This window comes from Cibotium barometz, chromosome 18 (assembly GCF_041138505.1).
Source record: "Cibotium barometz isolate CiBa-2024 chromosome 18, ASM4113850v1, whole genome shotgun sequence".
NCBI classification, from domain to species: Eukaryota; Viridiplantae; Streptophyta; class Polypodiopsida; order Cyatheales; family Cibotiaceae; genus Cibotium; species Cibotium barometz.
In genome coordinates this window covers 22,540,512-22,557,934 of record NC_141063.1, presented here as the reverse complement: position 1 = coordinate 22,557,934, position 17,423 = coordinate 22,540,512, and the positions used below count along the sequence as shown (strand labels likewise).

Below are 17,423 nucleotides of genomic sequence, written 5' to 3'. Positions count from 1 at the left end.
GGATAAAGGAAAAGATAAAATATCTTCGGCTGAATGGAAAACTCCGAAAAAAGCTACTATGGTTCGTCGTGCTCCCGTTCCTTCACGTAATTGGACTGCATCTGCCACTATTGCACAGTCTTCCACTTCATCGACTATGCTTTCTAGAATATGGTGGATGTAGTTCGAGGTGCTTCCTCGAGTATGGATGCCGATGTAAATGCTTTGGATATGTGTGTTGATACGAATATGCATCAGTCTCTCTTGATTCAAGGCGAGGGCTCTCTCCCTGATTCAGTTGTTGTTATGCAGCATTGATTTTGCTGGCTGTTCACTGTATATACCTTTGTACAGATTTGATGTTTGATGCTCCAATAAAATGTCTTTCGTACAATATTAGAGGACTTTGTGATCCTAGTAAATTTAGGTTGTTTTGGCACTATGTACATAAAATGCAACCTCATCTGGTGTGTGTGCAAGAACACAATCAGCATACCTTAGTGGGTCAATCAGGTCACTTTGCTGGTTATGATATATTTTATGCGGGCACTCAGCATTACTCGGGAGTTTTTATGCTTGTTAAGCGCCTACAATGATTCTGCTGGCAGATGGATGGTCATTCAATGTTTATTGTATGGACAAATTTATGAATTTGCAGCAGTTTATGCACCACAAAGCTCAGCTGACATGGCAAATATATGGTCACAAATGTTGGCTTATCCCTGGCTCCATAATGCATTCCTTTGTGGAGATTTTAATAATGCTCCATCTCCTGAATTTAATTCCACTGGAAGAACTCATATGCTTGGAGATTTTAATAATGCTCCATCTCCTGAATTTAATTCCACTGGAAGAACTCATATGCTTGGAGCTGAACGCAGAACATGGAATGATTTGCTCTCTTCCTGCAATATTTTGGACCTATGGCAGCATGTATTCCCTCGTCTGCAAGGGTTTACTTTTAATCACAATGCTTTTCCACATATCTGGACACGTCTGGATCGCTGGTACTTGTTACATGCTGACCAATACGATGATTTTGTTTGCAAACTATGGATTGATCGTTCCATGTTACTCTCAGATCATTCTCCTTTATGGTTAGGCCTTTATTTTGATATGCCACAAGATGTCTCTATTCTTCAGAAACATAGGCTGTTGCTTTTAAACAACAGTTATCTTGTGCATGCTGATTTCAAGGAAATGGTTTTGCAAGCCATTGAGCCTTTGCCCCTTCAAATGCATGAGGATATTGACATTGCTTGGTTTCAATTTGTTCAGCGCATGCAGGCTGTGATCTGTGATTATGGTCGTTATTACATGGCCGACTTGCGGGATCAGATCTTGCAGGCTAAAGAAACATGTCAATCTATGGCTGATCTTGCTCAGTTTCGGGTTTTAAATACTGATGAACAAGAATCCTTAATGCAGGCTAAGCATTTCCTCATGCTAAATGATCAGAGAAAATTGCAAAAATGGTTGACACGTTCGCGACATCGAGCTATCATAGATAAGGGTTGCTCTTCCAAAGATTTTTTCAAAAATCTACATGCTTCAAGACAAAAGGAATGCATCAGAAGGGTGAAAAAATCTGATGGTCAATGGACTCATTCTTTGTCGGAGCTCTCATATATTGCTAGTCGGCATTTTGCAGCTCTTTTTGCTAAACCGGCAACTACTTCATCTGACATACTTAATGCTCGTTATGCTTTATTGCATCATGTTCGGCCCATTATTTCTCCACGGGATGCTTTGGAATTAGAATCTCCGTTCACTGATATTGAACTTAAAGATGCTTTACGTTCAATGGGTCGATGGAAATCTCCCGGATGGGATGGATTGACAGTGGAATTTTTCCATGCTTTTTGGCCTCAGCTGGAACAATCATTGCTGTATATGATCAATGAAGCTTGGGCAAATGATGTACTACCATCTTCTTGGAAAGAAGGATTGGTTAAGCTTTTCCCTAAACGGGATCTTTGTGAAGCTTTTTCTGATTGGAGGCCCATTACTCTTATGCCTGTCATCTATAAGCTTCTGACTAAGATGTTGGCAAATCGTATTAAAGGATTCTTACATGATGGTTTGCATCCTGCGCAATATGGTTTTGTGCCTCGGAGGCAAATCAATGATAATTTGGCCAATGCTTATATTGCCGTTGAATATGCAAAATACACTAAGCAGGATGTACTCATTTTGCAGGTTAATATCGAGAAAGCTTTCGATTCTGTGCATTGGGACTATATAGCTATGACTATGAGTTATCTTGGTTTCGGTGCGAAGTGGCAAAATATTGTGTATTGGCTCTATAATGAGAGTGATGCTTCCTTGATTTTGAGCTCTTCTCTATCGGATTCTTGGAAATTGGGATGTTCAGTTCGCCAGGGTTGTCCGCTTAGTTCCTTGTTGTTTGCTATTGCCACACATCCTTTTCTTTGCTACTTGGATTTTTTGCAAGCTACTGATGAATTGCATGGCTTACAGCTTCCTGCTGGGCATACTTTCCTGGCTCAGGCTTATGCTGATGATTCTTTTTTTATGCCCAAGAATACGCAACAAGATCTTCAGAGATTAATGGAGGCTTTGGAACTTTTTGGTCTGGCTGCTGGTTTGAAAGTGAATTTCCATAAGTCTACCTTGCTTGCGCTTAACGTACAGCAATGGCATCATGTATTGTGGCCCGGTGGAATACCTCCTGGTGGACATATCGTTCGTCATTTGGGTTACCCTTTGGGTTGGCAGCTATCATCTTCACAAATGATTCAATGGGTTATGCTAAAATTGAATCGCAAAATTGATTATTAGCAGCTTTCCACTTGGCCTCTTCATGTACGTCTCAGGATAGTGCAGGCTATTGTAATGGCTTACATACAGTTCTTTCTTCCATTGATTATGTGGAGGAAAGCTGATATAGATCGGTTTATGTCTCTGGCAATGGCAATTGTGTGGAAAACTCAACATCGTAAAAAGGGTCTTCGTCTTTTGTCAATGCCAAAGATGTGTTCTCCAAAGATACATGGTGGCTTGAACATATTGAATATTCATTTTCATGTGCTTGCTCGTAAATCCACTTTGTTGTTGGAATTTGTACATCAGCACCAACCATGGGCTATTATGTTGGGTCATATGTGTATGTCTATGTCTTCACCTGCTTTTGGAAAGTGGACTGTTACGTATTGGGATGCAATTTTCAGCCATTCCGATGGAAAAATTGTCGGCTGCCCTTTTTCATCTAAGTTAATTTTTGCCTGGAAACAGGTTACGCAATATCTTTTTTGGAATCCCAGGCTTAATGCGCAATCTTCTTCGCTTCGCCTTGAGAGTATTCATTGGTCAAAGGCTTTTGATATACCCTTGGCTCTACGAGAGCCTAGGAAGGCATATTTCCTTTCAAAGAAAGGAGTTTATCTTATTGATGATGTTTTGGATGCTGGTGGCCATGTGCTTTCTTTTGTGGTTGCCGCTAGAAAATTTGGTATGGGGATGCATTATAGATCAATCTGGCAGCTTATTCGAGAGCTTCTTGCTCCTTTTGAACCAATTGCAGATTTGGATCGTTCTGATCGTTTGGTTGATTGGAGCCTTAGAAGAGAACAACCTGCACGAGGCCCTTTATCAATGGCTAAACTTTCGGTTCATTCGATATATCATCTCTTGTTGCCTGCCTCTTGGGTTCAAGAACATGCGAATCAGATTTGGCATCTTCATAAAAGTCAGGGTTGGTGGAAACAGCGGCTTCATTCTCTTTGGAAATGCAGTCTTCCTTTGAAAAGTAGACTTTTTTTATGGAGATGCTTGATTGGAGTCTTGCCAGTCGGCCTTTTCTTGGCTAGGCGACTTTTAGCACCTTCAACTTGTCATAGTTGTGGTGCTTCTCAAGAGACAGTCTTTCAGCTTTTGTGGAGTTCTCCTCTGACCAGGACTTTATTGGATCGGATTGCTGCACGTTTGAGAGCCCGCTTCCAACAGGCACCCTTTGGGAAATCCTTTTGGATCTTCCGTCTTCTCCCTTCACCCCTTAGATCCTATAAAGTCTTCTTTGATTGGGTTCGCTACTGGGCTTTATGGACTACCTGGCAGTCTCGCAACAGGATAGTTTTTGCTGGGCCTTATTTGGATGCTTACTCATTCTTCCGTTCCTCTCTTCAGCAATCTTTATATGACTGTCTCTCTCTTCATGAGATTGACTCATCTCTGTATGCTCTTTTTACAGATTGTTTTTAGATGTTTAACTATGTTCACACTAAACATAGTGAACACTCTAGTAGTCTCCCTTGTATATGGTCTTTTTGGTGGGTTTTCCTCGTTTTGAGGTTTCCCACCTGTAATTAATGACATGAAGCTTTACAAAAAAAGTGTGTGTGTTGTTGGGATATTACCAAGAAAAAGTGTGTGTGTGTGTTGTTAGTGTGTGTGTGTGTGTGTGTGTGTGTGTGTGTTCGTGTGTGCGTGGTGTGAAGGCGCTCCTCGGCCGCCGAAGATCTGCTCGCCTGCTCTGTCGACCTGCTCGCCTGCTCCCTCGACCTGCTCGCCCCTTTTGGGTGAGCACGTGTGGTGAGGTGCTTGTCCCTGGACTCTATCGGGCTTCATTCCTGAACTGTGTCGGCCTTGCAGTAATCTACGCGACCTTCTGAGGGTTCCCAGATGCTCTTTTTTCTCGTCGCCAATTTGCTCTTCTTCCTCTCTTCCGCGACCTGTGTGCGTGTATAGGAGTGTGAGTGTGTGTGTGCGCGTGTGTCTGTGCCTCGCTACCACAGGTCACTTTTCTCCCTTCTGTGTAAGTCGCTACAGGTCTCTGTTTTTCCCCTCCTTGTAAGATTGTATTCCAATAGCGCTGTCCCCCTTTTTTTCTGATCTGTGTCTTCCTGCAGAATCGAATAGTCTCGATGGCAGAAACAAGCAAGTATTATGTCAAGAGAGCTCTTTCTCCTGAACCTAAAAGACAATCAAGGGAATCTCTGCCCCCCATAAGTCCTTCATCTGAAGATGCTTCCTATGTGTTTGACATGTTGAATGAGGATTTTCAACAAAGTAGAAGAGAATGGATACTACCTGCTCCGGAACTCACTTACAAGATGAAGTTGCCTTCTCTTGTGCATCCTCTGAAGAAGCTCTCTCAAACTGCAGTCATCATCTTTTTTCCAGGTAAAATACCCTCGGCTAATGATGTGGGACAATGGGTGAATTCTCTCCTAGGTGGATGCTATGTAGAAGGAGTCTATTTTGCCTCCAGAGGATTTTATGAAGTTCATCTCTTGGATGCATTGACAAAACAAAAGATGCTGGAACTGTCCCCTTTATTTTTTGGTCGTCAAATGGTGCACATCATGCCTTGGTCTCCCAATAAGGATTATCAGAATCTCATCAAACATCACTGCCCTGTATGGGTTGAAGTCGTTGATTTCCCAGATTACATGAGAACAGAGCTTCCTGGCTTAGCGATGACATTGGGACAAGTGATCTGTCCCCCTCGTCCCACAGGTAACAAAAATCGTTTTTGCATCTTATGGGATACTGATAGACCAACATCCTCTTCTATTGCAGTTGAGATTGAGGGTGTTAATTTGGGAAAGAAATATTTCACTTTGAAATGGGGCATTTTTGTTGGAGCTTGTTTCTCTTGTCACAAGTACAGGCATCTAGCTTCTGAGTGTCCCTCAATCCTTCATCCGCCTCCTCCAGCTGCCATTCCTTCGCCATCTAATAAAGGAGGTCAAAAGACTTATGTGGAAAAGACTGAAGCTAAAGGAGCAAAGCCTTTAGTTCATACAGGGAACCAAGCCAATTTAGCCCAAAACAAGGATAAAGGAAAAAGCAAGCTAGTGGAAAATAATTCATCTTCTCACAAGGAATGGCAGAATGCAAGGAAGACGGTGCCTCTCAAACAAAGACCTCTCCAATCTCGCAATTGGGATGCTTCTGCTCCATCTCCTGGTCAACCTTCTACCTCTTCGGACAACCCTGTCTCAAAGGCATGGGTCAATGCAGTTAAGAAGGGTATTCCACTTTGTGAAGAAGATGATTTAGTCAGGGAATTGGATTCTGAGGGTCAGCAAGACCCTGTGGCAATGGCAGAGGCTTGATGCCTCCCTTTCTCTTTGAGGACTGCTCATCTCTTGTACCTATTTTCATGCATACTTCTCTTAAATGTTTTTCTTATAATATACTAGGCCTCTATAATCAGCATAAATGGAGGCTCCTATGGCATTATATAAATAATACTCATCCAGATGTTGTGTGTCTACAAGAGCATAATCAGCATTCTTTTGCTGGCCAGCATGGGTTCTTTTCAGGCTATGATATATTTTATGCAGGATCTGGACAATTCTCTGGGTTGTGCATTTTAGCCAGGCATGATCTGCAGCCCTGTGTAGCATATAATGATCCTTGTAGCCGATGGATGATTATCCAATGCCTGATCAATGGAGAGATTTTTGAAATAGGCTCCTTGTATGCCTCTCAAATTTCAGCTTCCAGAGCTCAAATGTGGGACTCCATAAACCAATATACTTGGTCTTCAAATGCTCTACTTTGTGGTGATTTTAATAATTCTCCTCACTGGAAGGACAATACCACACATAAATCCCATATGCTTCCCTCTGAAATCCAGTGATGGGAACATATGACTTCTTCTCTTCATACTGCAGATTTATGGACAGCAACTCACCCTTCGGTTTTGGGATTCACATGTCATCATAATGCTTTTACAGAATATTGGGCCAGGCTTGATAGATGGTATCTTATTCATGCTCAGCAATATGATGATTATACATGTCAAATGTGGACTGATTATTCTCAACAACTATCTGATCATACTCCACTCTGGCTCAACCTTTCTTTTGGTATGCCTCTCGATGATATTCAGCTCTCTTTAGTCAGACATTTGCAGGTTAATCAATTATATCTTTCTCATGAAAAATTCCAGCAAATGATCAGACTGGCTTGTAAGCCATTGTTATCTCATGCTCAGGAGGATCTGGATTTTGCTTGGAACTCTTTTGTACATCGTATTCAAAATGTCATTAAGGAATATGGAAGATGGTACATGGTAGAAACCAGACAGCATATCCAGTGGGCAAAATCATACAAGCAATCCTTGGTACAGATTAGCCATCAAAGGTCTCTTTCTGCTTCTGAACAAAATTCATTGTCTTGTGCTTCTTCCATAATTGATGCTAATGATAAACGCAAGCTTTCCAAATGGCAGACAAGGGCTAGAGTTAAACCTAGGCTAGATAAGGGCTGCTCCTCGAAATCTTTCTTTCGAAATTTACACACGTACAGACAAAGTCAATCTATCATGAGAGTCAGGAAATCAGATGGTCTTTGGACCTAGACTTTATCGCAGCTAGAAAAACAATGTCTGGATCATTTTCGGCTTCTTTTTTCTCTACCATCTTCTTCTACATCTCAGGCTGCATTGGCTCGGAGCAGATTTATTGAGCTTGTTTCTCCTATTGTTTCTTTGCAAAAAGCTTCAATGCTGGAAATGTCCTTTTCAGATACAGAATTGGATGAAGCCCTCAAGCATTTGGGTAAACATAAATCCCCAGGTTGGGATGGTTTGACGGTTGAATTTTTTGTAGCCTTCTGGGCTGAATTGAAGGGTCCAATCTTGAAGCTCGTTAATGTAGCCTGGCAGCATCAACATCTTCCCTCAGCTTGGAAGCATGGTCTGGTTAAGCTTCTGCCCAAAAAACCTCTGTGTGAGACAATGGATGACTGGAGGCCTATCACTTTAATGCCTGTTATATATAAACTTATTGCTAAAATGTTGGTACACCGGATAAAGGATATCCTTCATGATGGACTTCATCCCAGGCAATATGGTTTTGTTCCAAGAAGGCATATACATGATAATATCTCCAATACTCTCATTGCAATGGAATATGCAAAATACTCTGCTCAAGATGTCTTGGTCATGCAGGTGGATGTGGCAAAGGCATTTGATACGGTGCAGTGGGATTATGTTTCTCAAATCATGTCTAAACTTGGTTTTGGGCCAAAGCTAGTTAATGTCATATATTGGCTTTACTCAGATTCCACTGCTCAATGCTTTATAAGGAAACATTTGTCTGAGTCTTGGACTCTAGAACGATCAGTTGGACAGGGATGCCCTCTCAGTGCTCTGTTCTATGCTATTGCTTCGCATCCTTTGCTTCTTTACATGGATCATCTGGTTGATACTAGACACTTAGAGGGCTTCAGATTTCTGGTTCACGGCCTTTCATTGCACAGGCATATGCAGATGATTCATTCTTCACGCCAAAGAACAGTCCTTTGGAGCTTCGTCTATTGATGTGATTGGCATGCTATCCTGTGGCCCGGCCAGATTATTTATCCGCAAAGCATAGTAAGACATTTGGGCTATCCCATTGGCTGGAAAATCAGAAATAAGCAACAAATATCTTGGGTGCTAAACAAAATTAAGGACAAATTAGAATATTGGAAGATCTCCACTTGGCCATTACATGTACGGCTTCGAATTGTTCAGTCCATTGTTCTGGCTTATGTCCAATTCTACCTTCCTCTCTTACATTGGTCATCTCGAGATCTTTCTTCTTTTATGTCTCAAGCCATGGAGATTTTTTGGAAAACTAAGCTTCATAAAAAAGCTTTAAGGTTGCTCAAAATGGACCTGCTTTGCTCGCCAAAAATGCATGGTGGTTTGAATATTATAAACATCAAATTTCATGTGCTGGCAAGAAAGATCACTATGCTCAAAACCTTTTTTCAACAAGAGCAGCCTTGGTCTATCATGTTGGCAATTTTGTGTGCTCGGATGCGCACAAATGCTTATGGTCGTTGGTTGGTTGATCCATCGGAAGTAGTGCTTTGCAAATTTCAAGGTAAAATCCCTGGTTGTCCATTTTCTACTTCCTTGATTCAGGATTGGAAGAAAGTGCTCTCTCGCATCAAATGGTCTCCCCATCCTGCTTCTATAGCTTCCTCACTTCGAATGGAAAGCATACATTGGAGTGCTGTTTTTTACTCTCCCCTTGCTGTACAACAACCAATCAGAGCTTACAATCTTATGAAATTGGGCATCCGGTTCATTGATGACGTAGTGGATACTACAGGGCAAATTCTTTCTTTTCCGACAGCATGCCAACAATATAATCTTGGGATGCATCATAGATCTATATGGAAAGCTATTGCAGATCTCTTACACCCTTTCATTCCGATTCCAACATTGGATGTAAGAGACAGGCTTCAAGATTGGCATCTTCAGTCTTCAAGTTCAAGATTATCCTCTCAATCTTTGCATCTATTGACTTCTATACACGCTTATCGATTGATATTACTGATAAAAAACAGAAGCAGGATGTAACACACACAAGAGAAGCAAACCCTAATCCATAATCATCAACCATAAAGAAGGAGAGAAGCCATAGTCACCATCTCTCTCACACACACAAAGGAGAACACAACATAGTGTTATGTCCACACTACAAAGTAAACCTAATGTAATGTCCACACACACTATGACCAGCTGGACACGCGGTCATTTATGTCTCACACATGTTCCTACCTAATCTGCCAGCACATAGCATAGCTGGCTCACACTGACATCGAGCTTGAATCTCAACAGCCCCTCTCAAGCTCATGATGTACTGCCGATGAAGATGTAGATGAGCTTGGGATATCAACACTCTCAACACTCCCCCTCAAGCTCATCCCATGTACTCCCAACATAGTCCGGAAGTACTCAAACTTCTCCCTGCTAAGTGGCTTCGTGAAGATATCAGCCACCTGCTCATCAGTCTTCACATAGTGAAGATCAACTGTACCATCCAGCACCTTTTCTCTGACAAAGTGATAATGGACCTCTATGTGTTTGGTCCTCGCATGAAATACTGGATTCTTTGCCAACTGCATACTGCTCATGTTGTCACAATGTATGACAACTTTGCCATCAAGAGGCTCACATAAATCTGCCAAGAGACTCTTTAACCATATAGCCTCACAAGTAGCAATGGCTGCACCTCTGTACTCAGCCTCTGTACTGGATAAAGCAACTGTAGGTTGCTTTTTGCTACTCCAACTCACCACGGCACTTCCAAGTGTAAAAGCATATCCACTAGTAGACCTCCTGTCATATGCGCTACCTGCCCAATCAGCATCTGTGTAGCCATGTATGTCCAAGCTTTTACCACTCTCATAGAATAAACCATAATGTGCTGTGGTCTTCACATATCTCATGATGCGTCTCACTGCATCCAAATGTGGTTTCCTGGGGCTCTGCATAAACTGGCTGACTAGCCCCACTGCATAACTCAAATCTGGGCGTGTGATAGTCATGTATATGAGACTACCAACCATCTTCCTGTACATGGAAGGATCATCCAATTCCTCGCCATAATCAGCCCGCAACTTCACATTTTGCTCCAATGGTGTACTCATAGGCTTACACCCTGTCATGCCATACTTTGCCAACATATCCAATGCATATTGGCGCTGTACTAACCAAGTACCTGCATGATCTTTCACCACTTCAATGCCAAGGAAATATCTCAACTCACCAAGATCTTTCATGTCAAATTTCCCACTTAAAGCTTTCTTGACATGCATCACATCTGCACTATGATCACCTGTAATAATCAAGTCATCCACATAGATGACTAGTAAAACAATCCCATGCTGTGTCTTCTTCACATACAGTGAAGAATCTGCTGTAGAAGTCTGAAAACCAAGTGAGATAAGATATTTGTCATCTTATCACTCCAAGCACGTGGTGCTTGCTTCAGACCATACAATGCCTTTTTCAACCTGCATACGTGAGTGGGATATCTAGGGTGTACATACCCTTCTGGCTGTGCCATGTATACTTCCTCTTGTAGATCTCCATTCAGAAATGCATTCTTAACATCCATCTGATGCATTTCCCAGCCATTAGCTGCAGCCATAGCAATGACTGCTCTCACTGTGCCCATCTTAGCCACTGGGCTAAACGTCTCATCATAATCCAATCCATGGGTCTGTGCATAACCCTTTGCTACCAATCTTGCCTTATGTCTTTCAATAGAACCATCAGATTTGCACTTCACTTTGTAAACCCATTTACATCCAATAACATTCTTATCCTTTGGTAGAGCAACCAAGTCCCATGTATCATTATGGACCAATGCGTCCATCTCCACATCCATTGCTTTCTGCCATACATGCTCTCCAATAGCCTCTGTATAGCATGTAGGTTCCACATGCTTTACCATAGATGTCATGTATGCATAATGCATAGCAAAATCTCTATATGTCAATCTTTCCACTGGATATCTGACTCTCTGGGATCTCCGCAATGCATGCGGGTCACTCTGTACACCTGTAACACGAGCATGAGGTGGCACATATCTGTCCTGCCTAACACCAGGTGTGCGTACAACAGGTATCCCGAGCTCCTCATCCAAACTCTCAGAACTAGAGGACTCATAACCTGTGATCCCAATTCCTTCGACTTTCTTCTTGCCTTTATCCATAGCACTACTCCCAGTGCTCACACTCTCATGTCTCAGACGTCCTGACCATGGACGTACACTGCTACTACTCTCAGCTTCTGCTGGCCCAGACATAGTAGTAGAACTAGAACTTGCTTGTGATGGCAAGTTCACAGGCACATTCGCCTCAAGTGTGTCAATGACTCCCTCATCTTTGGCTTTATACCAACTAGCAAGCTCATCGAATACAACATCCCGTGAGATGACTACTTGTCTAGTTTGAGGGTTATAGCATTTGTAAGCCTTTCGATCCTGTGCATATCCAACAAAGACACATTTCTCTGCTTTAGGATCCAACTTCCGTCTTCTTTCATCAGGTACATGAACATAAGCTACACATCCAAAGACTTTCAGATGTCCAATATCTGGCCTGTAACCTGTAAGCCGCATCTCAGGCGTGCTTCCATGAATGGCTGCTGTAGGTGATTTGTTCAGGATATACACTGCAGTAGCACATGCTTCTGCCCAATAGTAATCTGGCATGCTCTTTTCATTGAGCATTGCCCTTGCCACTTCACATATGACACGATTCTTTCTCTCAGCCACACCATTCTGCTGAGGTGTATACCTGCATGTCAACTGTCTCCTTATCCCATGCTTCCGCAAGAAATGCTCAAATGCTTTTGAGGTGTATTCACCACCTCCATCTGTTCTCAGGCACTTAATCCAACAGCCATATTGTTTTTCTACAAGAGCTTTGAAATCCATGAATTTTTCCAGCACTTCACTCTTCTCTCTCAAAAAATATATCCATGTCATCCTGCTGAAGTCATCTATAAATGTCACATAGTATAGACTTCCTTTGATAGATGGGTTTTGTGCTGGGCCCCATACATCACTGTGCACTATTTCAAGTGGTCTATTACTCATGTTTCCTTCTCTAGGAAACCTCAACCTTGCCTGCTTTCCAAACTGACAGGCTTCACAAACATGCATATGACCATCATATTTGAATCGAGGCAATCCACTGACAATGCTCCTTGTTTGCATGTTCTTTAATCTCTGTATATTGACATGACCAATCCTCTTGTGCCACATGTCAATGTCCTGCACAATTCCATTGCTCTTTGAAAACATGGCTGAACTCAATTCAGGTATGCCTGCATCCAATTTGAACAACCTTCCTTCCTTCTTGCCCTTGGCAACCAATCTACAGCCATGCTTGAAATCTTCCACAAAACAGCCTTTCTCATTGAATCTTACTTGTAATCCCTGCTCAACCATTTGACCTACTGATGCCAAACTCTTTGTAATGGATGGTACATATAACACTTCTGACATATTTTTCACATTTCCATCATGCATCTTCAAAGGCACACTACCAACATGTGTTATAAGATGTTGAGTATCATCTCCTGTGACCACATAACCATTTGTATCCAATGGTTGCATCTTCTCAAACCACTCACCATGACATGTCATGTGGTTTGAGGCACCTGAATCCATATACCATGACTCATCTCCAGCATTCTGAGAATCCATTGTCCCCATAACATGCTTCATTGCAAAAAGATGGTTTGAACTCCCATCATTGTTACTGGTTGATGCATAATTACCATGTTGTGGTCTTCCATTCCTCGCATCATTCTGCTTTTTGTAGCAATCTTTTGCCAAATGTCCAAGTTTGCCACAATAGTAACATTCAATCCCATTCAAATTTTGTTGAGGACCTTGCCATCGTCCTCTACCACGAGCACCTGTTCCAAATCTCCCCCTATGGGATTGAAATCCACGACCTCCACGGGATCCAAATGATGACTGTGAATTCTGAAAATTCTGATTTGATTGTGGTTGAGTAGACCTGTCATTCCAACCACGTCCTCCACGGCCTCGAGGGTTAAATCTCCCCCTGCCTCGAAAGCCTCTAGATGAGTAAAAAGCCTGATTTCTTGCATGTTCATCATTGCTTGACGAGGATGCACCACCTGTAACACTCAGACCACCAAGGCCAAGCTTCAATTCTTCCACAATGAGCAATGACACAAGCTCATTAAAGTCTGGCATTCCTCCCAATCTTACTGAGATGGAAGTGTCAAAAGATTTGTATTCTTTGCCTAAACCACGCAATGTGAGAGCAACCAAATCATCATCATCCATTGGGGCATGGATTGATGACAAGGAATCAGCATAACCCTTGATTTCCTGAACATACTCATGTATACTCCTATTCCTTCGTGTTACACTGTGAATCTGTTGCTTTAGTTGTATCTTCCTTGCACCAGTGTCTGTCTCATACATTCGGCATAATATACCCCATGCTTCTTTCGGTGTATCTGCATCTTGGATGTGAATGAGCAAGGCATCTGTTACACATATTGAGAAATAATGCAACACCTTCGAAGACCGCTCTACCCATTGCTTGTGAGCCAGCAACTGAGCATTATTTGGTTGAGGAGGTAGGTATGGCTCTGGATCTTCCTCCGAGACAAGACTCCATAAACCTTTGCCTTTCAAAAAACTCTTCATTCGAAACTTCCACACTTGAAAGTTAGTGCGATCAAGCTTCTCTCCAACAATCTGTATCGGACCATCTCCCATTGTTGCAAAAAAATAGAGTAGATGTACCCTTTCGATTACAATGTATGAAGTACCTGTAATGCTCCAAATCTCTCCAAATCACATCAAATGCTTGCAAATTGTGTGCATTAACATCCCACAATGGTTCACCAACAATGTACACTCGATCAAAGTTGAAATCAAATGAAACTCCTTCACAAAAAAATTTTTGGTTTTTTTCTCGCCAGTAAATTCTCGCCAGTAACCAGTCAAGATTATGCTCTAAATCCTTCAAATCTTGTCCAAATGCAATGATTCAACTTGCATTAGCTTCCCAACACATTGCTCCAACATATCCTAGAAGGGTTTGATCCAATTCTTCAAGGGGAATGAGAACCACCAAGTTTTGTAACCTCTGGTTTGAATTTTTCTGCACCTGTCAGGTACCACCTCTCACTAAAATTGCTCTATCTCCTTCAAATCTTCTCCAAATCCAAAACTTTTTGATTCAAAAAGTTTAGCAACTCATAGGACTCTACTTGTACCAGAGGAATTTGGCCAATTTGATATAGGCAAAGATTAATGCCTTGATTAAAAATGCTCTGTTTCTGGACAGAATTTCTGCAAACCTGCACACCTCTGATAAATCACTTCAATGAGCTCCAAATACATGAAATAAGCTGCAACCAAGCATCACAAGGCCTTAGCAATGTATTTGCTAAACTCTCCAAGCTTTAAAGCATTCAATTTGGTGTCCAAATGAGTGAATTAGGATGAAATCTTTGAAAACTGTCCAGAATTCTGCATCTTCATGCACCGCCTGCTCCAGAGGGCTGTAGAGAGAGGGGAAATCACAATTGAATAGATAGGCCTCTTAGCAATGACCTAATCTACCTTGGGTATGAAGGGTTTAGCTCAATTTTGCCTCTAGCTCCTGCAATTGATCCTCCACGGGGGGTATGTTTTCTGTTTTTGTGAAAAACCAGAAATTTTTGCATAAACTCACTTTCATTTGATTTTGCTCAAATCTGTATGCATCAATCTGCTTCAAGATCCTGTATGTTGTTTGTGTCCACTTTGTTAATACATTTGCAAGCCCGAATACATGTGCCTTTGTGTATACATTTGCCAAGAGTATACATTCACTTCAAGCTTTCCATGGAAGCTTTGAGAAAAAACCAGAATTTTTCACTTGCTCTATGCACTTCAATCTTCACTGAACTTGCTCTTTGATACCTGCAATCCGCAGAGGGGGTCTTGCTACACTCACCAATGGTCCTTAGCTCTCAGATCTGATGCCGGTGTGTGCTCCACAGCTTTTCCTTTGCTCCAAGCTCCAATGGCTTCCTTCACAGCTTTTTCTTCTTCTTCTCTCTTCTCTCACTCACTCTCACAACTCAGCTAATGAGCTCTTGGCTCTGATACCATGATAAAAAACAGAAGCAGGATGTAACACACACAAGAGAAGCAAACCCTAATCCATAATCATCAACCATAAAGAAGGAGAGAAGCCATAGTCACCATCTCTCTCACACACACAAAGGAGAACACAACATAGTGTTATGTCCACACTACAAAGTAAACCTAATGTAATGTCCACACACACTATGACCAGCTGGACACGCGGTCATTTATGTCTCACACATGTTCCTACCTAATCTGCCAGCACATAGCATAGCTGGCTCACACTGACATCGAGCTTGAATCTCAACAATTACCTCCTCCATGGATTGCTCAGCATGCTAATTCTCTTTGGCATCTGGATAAGTCTTTAGCTTGGTGGAAAGCAAAACTGACTTTGATATGGAAGTTGAAAATGCCATTGAAACAGAGACTCTTTCTCTGGAGATGCATTGTCGGTATTTTTCCAGTGGGAGTGAAATTGGCTCAAAGAAGGATTGCCTCTCCTCTTTGTCCAAGATGTCATCGTACTACTGACAGTGTTCCGCATTTATTGTGGTCTTGTTCATATTCCAGAGACCTTCTAGACAAGATCTCCTATTTTTTATCTCTCAGATTTCCTGCACACAGGTTCTACAAGTTTTTCTGGATGTTTGGCACGTTATCAGCTTCTTTGTCACAGTATTCTCTTTTCTTCCATTGGATTAGATACTGGGCCTTATGGACCCTCTGGCTATAGCGAAATCACGCATATCTGAATTCACCCGTTCAGCACCCTTATGAGTTCTTCCGAGCCTCGTTGCGGCAGTCCTTATATGATGACGTGCATGAGGAAGATTTGGATGTTTCTTGTGTTCAGCTTTTCTTTTACTGTTTCTGATGGATAGGGCATAGGCTCTTTTCTTGAGCACTGCCCTGATCTTGCATAGAACTTTTTTATTGCTGTTTTTAAGTTCTAGGGTTCAGAAATGTTGGGTTTTATGCTGTGTATGCACCCAGAGGAGTGCTAGTGATCATCAGTAGGTTACTGGGGCACTTTTTACTTCAGTTAGTGGAGGTTTTTTCCCTCAGTTTAGTTCAGTTTCACTTATATGCAGTTTATAAGTGTTTTGGTCCACCCGGCACATTTATGGCCGGACATGTGAACACTTATCCTTTAGGGGTCACTATCATGTGGCTTGTACTTGATTTTTTCTATCATTGAAGAATACAGCAGTCGTGTTCACTTCTTCTCCTTGTTTTCCACGCTTGCTTGAACCTGTGTAAACCCTAACCCTAACCCTGTTTGTCTTCAATTGGTATCAGAGCCTTGAAGCTCTACACTACCTGCCCGTACACAGCCTGCGCCGCCTTCAGCAGAGCATTGAAGCCCTGTATAGCTGCTGCCCGTACAACAGTACCTGCCCGTACAAAGCCTGCGCAGCCTTCAGCAGGTACACTGCAGGTTCCGTACCAGTTCGCCGACTGCGCCATCAGTACAGTACTGCACGTCGCCTTCAGTCGGAGCTTGTGTACCAGTCAGTCTGCGCCACCTGCCCGTGCCTAGTCGCCTCCAGTTGGCCTTCAGCCCGTACACCTGTGCGCCGCTTGCATCGCCTTCAACGTCGTGTACCAGCCCCGTACAGTAAGCTCAGCCAGAAAATCGCCGCCTGCAACTGTGCGCCGCCTTCTGTAACGTGGTCGCCTTCAGTCGGGTACTGCATCAGTCAAGCGCCGCCTGCGACTTGCTTCCGTACAGTCAGCGCTATTCAGCCAGTGTACCTGTGCGCCACCTGCAAGCGCCGCCTGCAGCCCCAGTCAGCGCTATTCAGCCAGTGTACCTGTGCGTCACCTGCAAGACGTCGCCTGCAGCCCCAGTCATCGCTAATCGTCACCTGCACAGAGAAACGTGCAGCTTTAAGTGTTGTGCACCTGGCGACTGCACCTGGCGACTGTACAACAGTCTACGTATCTGCACACTTCAGTCAACTCAGACCTGTTGAAATCTCAGCTGGTAAGCATTACAAGTTTTGATTTTTGGGCATTTTTATTTTCTTTGTGAAAATATACAGGCACAAC

At 42.6% G+C, this 17,423-nt stretch overlaps 1 protein-coding gene across 2 annotated transcripts in view; it reads right to left on the bottom strand.

Moving 5' to 3' along the window:
- Window positions 1–17,423, bottom strand: part of LOC147629077 (alpha-1,4 glucan phosphorylase L isozyme, chloroplastic/amyloplastic-like) — a 107,318-nt gene that overhangs the window by 34,189 nt on the left and 55,706 nt on the right. The window lies entirely within an intron of this gene.